The 8,174-nt window shown below is 45.7% G+C and overlaps 1 protein-coding gene across 2 annotated transcripts in view; it reads right to left on the reverse strand.

Moving 5' to 3' along the window:
* Positions 1 to 8,174, reverse strand: part of LOC143301385 (uncharacterized) — a 158,679-nt gene that overhangs the window by 100,363 nt on the left and 50,142 nt on the right. The gene's annotated exons all lie outside the window — the stretch shown is intronic.

Below are 8,174 nucleotides of genomic sequence, written 5' to 3' on the forward strand. Positions count from 1 at the left end.
ACAGGAACTAACAGAAGCAAGAGGTTCTCAGATTCGTTCAAGAGTCAAGTGGATAGAGGACGGGGAAAAAAACACAAAATACTTTCTCCACCTTGAAAGGGCCCAAGGAGCCGCGAACGTAATATCATCTCTGCGCATAAACCAAAACACGACAGACAATCCACAGACAATACTGAACCAGATCGAGAAATTTTATACAGAGTTATACAAGAAAGACTTATCCGTAGATAAAGGAAGAAACATAAGAGGCCATTTCCTGAGCAACGAAGATTATCCAGTACTTACAGAAGAAGAAAAGGACCTCTGTGACAAAGAAATAACTCTGGACGAGCTAACAGTAGCACTCACAAACTTAAACAAAGACTCTGCGCCTGGTAGTGACGGCCTCACACCGGCATTTTATAAAACGTTCTGGGACAAACTAAAAACGCCATTCCTTCTATGTATTACAGAAGCCATCAAGGAATGAGAATTACCTTTCTCAATGAAGAAAGGAATTGTTACATTAATCCATAAAGGCAAGGACCTGGACAAAAATAACCTCACAAATTATAGACCTATTACTCTCACAAATACAGACTATAAGATAGTCACGAAAGCGCATGCCACGAGACTCCAAAATGTCATCAGAACAGTTGTAAATGAAGACCAAGTAGGTTTCATAAAGGGAAGAAATATAGCAGTTCACTTGGGATTCTTTGATGACCTATCTAAACACCTCAATACAACGAATCAAACTGGTGCTCTAGTTGCTCTAGATTTATCTAAAGCCTTTGACACAATATCAAAAGACTGTATCATCGAAGCACTAGATATTTTCAACTTTGGCCCAATATTTAAGAATGTTGTTTCTACTGTAATGGAAAACACACAAAGTTGTGTTCACAATGGTGGATGGCTATCTGATTGGTTTCCAACAGAACGAGGAATCAGACAGGGATGCCCACTAAGTCCCCTTCTTTTCGTACTAGCAGTAGAAATACTGGCGATTAGAATTATAAACGATAAAGAGATTCGAGGAATTGAATTGACGCCATTAGGAGGTATGTGCAACGAAAGTAACACCTCTAAAATAAAACAGTTTGCAGATGATACAACATAAACTCTAAAAAATGAACAGGACATTCGGATAGCTACAGACACTGTATCTCAGTTTGAAGAATACTCAGGTCTGAATTAAATAAAAGTAAATCAGAGGGAATGTGGCTGGGGTCAAGAAAGCGTGAAACAGGCGACATAAATAGCATTCCCATAAGGCCTGACAGGCTGAAAATTCTGGGGATATATTTCTCAGCAGACAAAGAAATTTCGGAACTGGAAGAAAACTGGAAATCGAAAAAATAACTATGGTGATTAAACGATGGAAACGAAGAAACCCATCACTATACGGTAAGGTTATCTTAGCAAAGACGTTTTTGTTGTCACAGTTCTCACACGTCCTGCAAGTATCGGCTTTACCAGTCAAAGTCCTCAGCACCATTAACACACTTATGTACAGGTTTTTGTGGAAAAAAGTTTAATAATAAAAAAGCTTTTGAAAAAATAAAAAGAGGCGTCCTCAGCCTTGACAAAGAAGATGGTGGCTTGAATATGATCAACGTCGAACACCAGCAGCAAATGTTCCTGGTCAAATGGGCAGCTAGACTCCTCAGAGAGACAAAAGCGCATTGGAGCATTCTTGCAAGACAAAATATGTCACCTTTCAAGGACAGTTATTGCAGTTTTAGCTGTAATATCTTACCTAAAGACATCAAAAAGCTGGAAAATGTTAAGTCATTCTTCTGGAGAGAGGTAATAAAAGCAGTAGCCGTTCTCAACGAAGACAGACCGATAGAAAATATAAAAACGGAACCGCTATGGAACAACAAAAATGTAAAATACAAAGGTAATGTGTTACACTTTCCCAAATGGAGCAAAAAAGGCATTCTTATCGTGCAGGATCTTTGGCAGCATGGAAATGTAATGACATACGAAGAAGTAGAATGCAAACTGGGCACTGACCCGGGCCTTCTTTTCGAATACAATGCCATCATAAACGCAATACCAGAACAATGGAAACAGCATCTATCCAACGATGCCCACAAAGAGGATACCCCCAAAGACATTGCAACAACAGAGGGATACCTCACTACGTTATCTAACGAACAAATCCGAAAACACTTTGCCCTCAAACAAAACCATGAAATATGTGCAACACAATTTTGGAAGCGCAAACTAGACATCAATATCAAAGACTATTTCAACCTAGCTTATGAATGCCCAAATGAATCCCGTCTGAGAATACTCCACTTCAAATTTATCCATAACATTTACCCAACGAATATTCTGCTTGCAAAAATGGGGGTGTCAAACACAAACACCTGCAACTGGTGTCAAGAAACTGATTACATTGAACACGCCTTTTACTCTTGCCCCAAACTATCTGACTTTTGGAAACATGTGAAACAGTTCATTCTCTCCCGTTACAATACACTGATCCCTATGAATGAAAAAGTAACGTTGTTATCTTCTGACCCGTTTCTTTTGCTGCCTGCATTCCATATCAAACCAGTCATTGAATTATTTCTTAGTTTTTTCTGACCTTTCTAACCATACAAGCAGCTGCTCCATATAGAGATTTTGTGAACAATTCAACCCCGCTATCAACATCTAAATCTAACATACCGTGGGCTTTGAAATCATTGCTGTCTAGCTCCTCTTTATATATCTGCGGTCAGGTCAGGTCATTAGATCTGCTATTGGTAACCTGTAATCCAGTACAACCTGTTCAGGGTCGGGTTGCCGGCGACTAAACCGGCACTCCCACCGCTCCCTTCCGGGACTGGTGAGGCGGGTGGCTAGACACCCTTATGGAGATCCATAAAGGGGCGTTGGCTCAGGACAGCCACCGACGGCCATCTAGCTCCACTGTGCTGTGTGCATGCCACACGCAGTTGGCCCCCGGGGTGTGTCTACCCATGCATGCGAAGTCTGGATCCGGCAGAACCTGCGGAAGAAACCTATCGGTTCAACGGAGAGGAAGGCGGTTACAGCAACGCACTGTGGAGTGCAGAAAGCAAGATGAGACACCGAAAGGATATCTTGGTCATCCACTGCATCCGTGCTCATCCTCCAGTCGTCTCGACTTAGTCTTGCCACTGGAAATTGGTGGACCCGGACGAGAGAGTGAGGTCGACGTTGCGCAACTCCTCTTCACTTTAAACAAACTCATCGCGCAAGTCATCAATCATCCAAAATGACCTTTCATCCTTCATCATTTCATCACCCCCAAGTCCTGTGGCGACAGGCGAGCGACGAAACGACAGGTGTGGGTACACTGGCAGTCGCAGCCGCAGACCTGCACGCAGGCAGCTCAGGCCATAGGGTCGTTCTTCGTCGACAGGAGCAGCGATGGAGCTCGGCAGCCGTCTGAGCGTCTGAGCAGCCCTCTTTAGGAATGCACTGCTCACCTCCCTGGCATGAGGAAGGGGCTAGAAAAGGTGCCCTAAAAATTGCCTGCTCCATATCACCCTGGCCAGCATACCGCGGCTGGCGGGGACCCTACATCAGCGGTCGAAACAAGAAAGAAAAAAAACAAAACAAGGATCGTTCCTCTCACCATTGGTGCTTGGAACATAAGGACTCTCCTGGACAGAGATAACGCGGACAGACCCCAAAGGAGAACGGCACTAGTTGCATCCGAACTCGCCAGATACAACATTGACATCGCAGCCTTGAGTGAGACTCGGCTTGCAGGCGAAGGCGAGCTCTGTGAACAGGGATCTGGTTACACCTTCTTCTGGAGTGGACGAGGAAGCGAAGAGCGACGTGAGGCTGGCGTTGGTTTTGCAGTAAAAACAGCACTTGTCAGCAAGCTAGCTGGAATCCCAAAGGGAGTCAACGATAGGCTTATGACCATGAAACTTCCACTGGCATCTGGCCAGAAGCACCTCACCATTGTCAGTGTCTACGCCCCAACCATGACCAACCCGGATGAAGTGAAGGCGAAGTTCTACGAGGACCTTCACTCTGTCATTGCTGCTATCCCTAAAGCAGATAAGCTCATCATTCTTGGGGACTTCAATGCTAGAGTTGGCTCTGACTACATCTCCTGGGATGGAGTGATTGGAAAGCACGGTGTGGGCCACTGCAACCCAAATGGATTGCTTTTGCTTCAGACCTGTGCAGAGCACGAACTGCTGATAACCAACACAGTTTTCTGCCTCCCTACCCGTAACAGGACGTCATGGATGCACCCTCGCTCAAAGCATTGGCATCTCATCGATTATGTCATCGTCAGGAAAAGGGATAGGCAAGATGTACGTGTAACAAAGACCATGTGCGGCGCCGAGTGTTGGACAGACCATCGCCTTGTAGTCTCAAAGCTGAATATTCGAATCCAGCCCAAGAGACGCCCCCAAGGCCAGAAGGCTCCAAAACGGCTTAACATCGCTAAGCTGAAAAACATCACCATCAAACAGTCCTTTGTAGAGCTGCTGGAAGATCGTCTGGAATCCGCCTCTCTGGACAACCAGAATGTGGAGTCTGACTGGAGGACCCTGCGTGAGCTGATCTATAGTACAGCTTCAGAGACCTGGGACCCATGACCAGAAAGCACAAAGACTGGTTTGATGAAAACTGTGATGAAATCAAGCAGCTTCTGGATGAGAAACGCCGTCTGCATCAAGCCTACCTGAGCAACCCAAAGTCCACATCAAAAAAGGATGCGTACGATGCCATCCGCAGGACTGTTCAGCAAAAGTTACGCCAGATGCAGGATAAGTGGCTGAGTGACAAAGCTGATGAGATCCAGGGATATGCTGACAGGCACGATATAAAGAGGTTCTATGATGCCTTAAAAGAAGTCTACGGCCCCACATCCTCAGGATCATCCCCCCTCCTCAGTGCAGATGGGAATACCTTGATCACCGAGAAGGAGAAAATTCTCGAACGCTGGGCTGAGCACTTCAACAGTGTCTTAAATCGCCCTTCCTTCATAAATGATGAAGCCATAGACCGTCTCCCACAAGTCCCCATCAACGAAGCACTGGACGATCCGCCAACACCTCTTGAGACCCAGAAAGCAATCCGTCTGCTATCCAGTGGCAAAGCATCAGGCTCAGACTCCATACCAGCAGAGGTCTACAATGATGGAGGCACTGTGCTGACTGAGAAGCTCCATCAGCTGTACTCACTCATGTGGAAAGAAGAGACGATCCCCCAGGATTTCAAAGATGCATCTATCATTCACTTGTACAAGCGAAAGGGGAACCGGCAAGCCTGTGATAACCATCGGGGCATTTCCTTGCTCTCCATCGCAGGCAAGATACTTGCCAGGATCCTACTAAACCGCCTCACAGCACACCTTGACCAAGGTCATTTGCCTGAGAGCCAATGTGGATTCCGGAAAGAGCGCGGAACCACCGACATGGTGTTTGCTGCAAGGCAGCTGCAAGAGAAATGTCAGGAGCAAAATGCTGATCTGTTCTCCACCTATGTCGACCTCACTAAGGCCTTCGACACCGTGAGTAGAGAGGGACTGTGGAAGATCATGGCCAAGTACGGATGCCCTCGGAAATTTATTTCCTTGGTCAGCCAATTCCATGAAGGCATGCAGGCTCGAGTCCAGGACAATGGTGAAACATCTGCTCCTTTTGCTGTCACAAATGGTGTCAAGCAAGGCTGCGTCCTGGCTCCAACGCTGTTCAGCCTCATGTTCTCTGCAATGCTTACTGATGCCTTCAGAGATGGCGATGTTGGAATCGGCCTAAAGTACCGAACAGATAGCAAGCTGTTTAACCTCAGAAGGCTTCAAGCAAAAACCAAGGTCATGACAGACATCATCAGAGACTTTTTGTTTGCTGATGATTGTGCCCTCAACGCAGGATCTGAAGCTGACATGCAACTCAGCGTCGACAAGTTTGCCACTGCCAGCAGGAACTTCGGCCTTACCATCAGCACGAGGAAAACTGAAGTTCTCCATCAGCCAGCCCCAGGGAAACCCTACGTTGAGCCCAACATCACAGTCAACGGTCAGAGACTCAGTGCGGTGGAGCGGTTCACATACCTTGGCAGCACACTGTCACGAAATGTGACAATCGACGATGAAGTGAACGTCAGGATTGCAAGAGCAAGCGCAACTTTTGGTAGACTCAATGCAAATGTCTGGAACAGAAGAGGCATTAGTCTTGAGACCAAGCTAAGGGTCTACAGAGCAGTAGTTCTCCCCACACTACTGTACGCCTGCGAAACTTGGACAGTGTACCAACGACATGCCAAAAAGCTGAACCACTTCCACACAACATGCCTCAGGAAGCTACTGAACATCAAGTGGCAAGACAGGACCCCAGACACAGAGGTGCTCGCAAAAGCCACCCTTCCCAGCATCTTCACCATCCTGATGAAGTCCCAGCTTCGCTGGGCTGGACACGTGGTGCGCATGCCAGACCATCGGCTGCCCAAAAGGCTCTTCTATGGCGAGCTGCAACAAGGGAAGAGATCACACGGAGGTCAGAAGAAGCGCTTCAGAGATACTCTGAAAGTCTCTCTGAAAGCGTTTGATATCAACCCTGACTCCTGGGAGGAATCTGCAGTGGACCGTGACAAATGGCGCGCTGCTGTGCACAAAGGCGCCAAGTTGTGCGAGGCCAACAGGACTGCTGCAGCTGTTCAGAAGAGGCAGGCCAGAAAGTCACGGGCAAACAAGCTCCCTGACAATGGTATGCCTGTCTTTGTCTGCCCCAACTGTCAGCGAACATTTCGTGCGCAGATTGGACTATTCAGCCATCTGCGCATTCACAGATAGATTCATGAGCATCCTCCCCCCCACCCCACCACCACCCTCCCCCCATCCCCCAGCTGGATGACAACGATGGTCATCATCGATCTCGATGGACACACCACCACCATATATCTGCAACTTCTCATCATTCCAAATAATCCTGATTTCATCAGAGCAATCCCCCTTTTCAATTGGTTCCTGACTCTTCTCTTTGCACTGACTATTTTTCCACTTTAGTACTACTGGTAGGCGCCATGAATATAAACAATCATCGATGTGTAGATCACACCCTGCTCGTTAATCTTCAGATATAAGAAAATTATCAATAACGCTGCTGCCGTGTGGTGACACAAAAGTAAATTCGCCTTCTGTGTCACTGCTGCACGATCCATTCACAAGTCAAGCGTAAGGGAGACAGAGAGAGAGAGAGAGAGAGAGAGAGAGAGACAGACAGACAGACAGACAAAGGGGGAGAGAGAGAGAGACAGCGCGCGCGTGTGTGTCTGTGCGTGTGTGTGTGTGCGTGCGTGCGTGCGCGGGTGTGTGTGTGTGTGTGTGCGTGGGTGTGTATGTGTGTGCGTGCGTGGGTATGTGTGTGTGTGCGTGCGTGCGTGTGCGTGCGTGTCTACGTATTGAGCCAAAAGCTGTTCTTCAGGCAAATGAAATGAGTGAGTGACAGACAGACAGAGAGGGAGAGAGAGCACAGTTCATGAAAGGAAAGTGATGAGAAGTCACAGGAAAGGACACAAAACAAAGCACGGTGAGTAGAACTGGCAGTGTGAATGTAAAATAATAAGTGTGTGTGTGTGGGGGTGGGGGTGAGGGGGGGATTATTAACACACACACACACACACACACACACACACACATATATATATATATATATATAAATGAAAAAGAATGTTTAAAAAAATGATAATAATAATAATGATAATAATAATAATAAATAAATTAATTAATTAATTAAAACAAAAATAAACAAATAAATAAATTAAAACAACAGCAAAACAACAACAACAACAACACACACGCGCACGCACACACACACACACACACAGGAACATATAAATAGATAAATACAATAAAATGAAACAAAATAATAAAGTATATAAATGTGGTAGTGTGGACTGAAGCTCCGATTACCTCCCGTTTTGTTGTGTTGTAGATTATTGAGGTAAAAAGATTTGGAAGTTTAATTTATTTATGTATTATTATTACTTTTCTTTTTAATTTATTTACCAAGAATATTGGTAGTATTAATGAGTATTTCACTTTTATTTTAAGATTAGAATTTGCCAAATTTTGGGACTGGGTTTTGTTATTAGGAGGACAGGAAAATTTGTCGTTTTTTGGGCTGTAGTTTTTGTTTGTGAAATAATTGTGGGAGAGTCAGAGGTGCATGGTTGTGTGTTCT

This window comes from Babylonia areolata, chromosome 27, assembly GCF_041734735.1.
Source record: "Babylonia areolata isolate BAREFJ2019XMU chromosome 27, ASM4173473v1, whole genome shotgun sequence".
In the NCBI taxonomy this organism is placed as follows: Eukaryota; Metazoa; Mollusca; class Gastropoda; order Neogastropoda; family Buccinidae; genus Babylonia; species Babylonia areolata.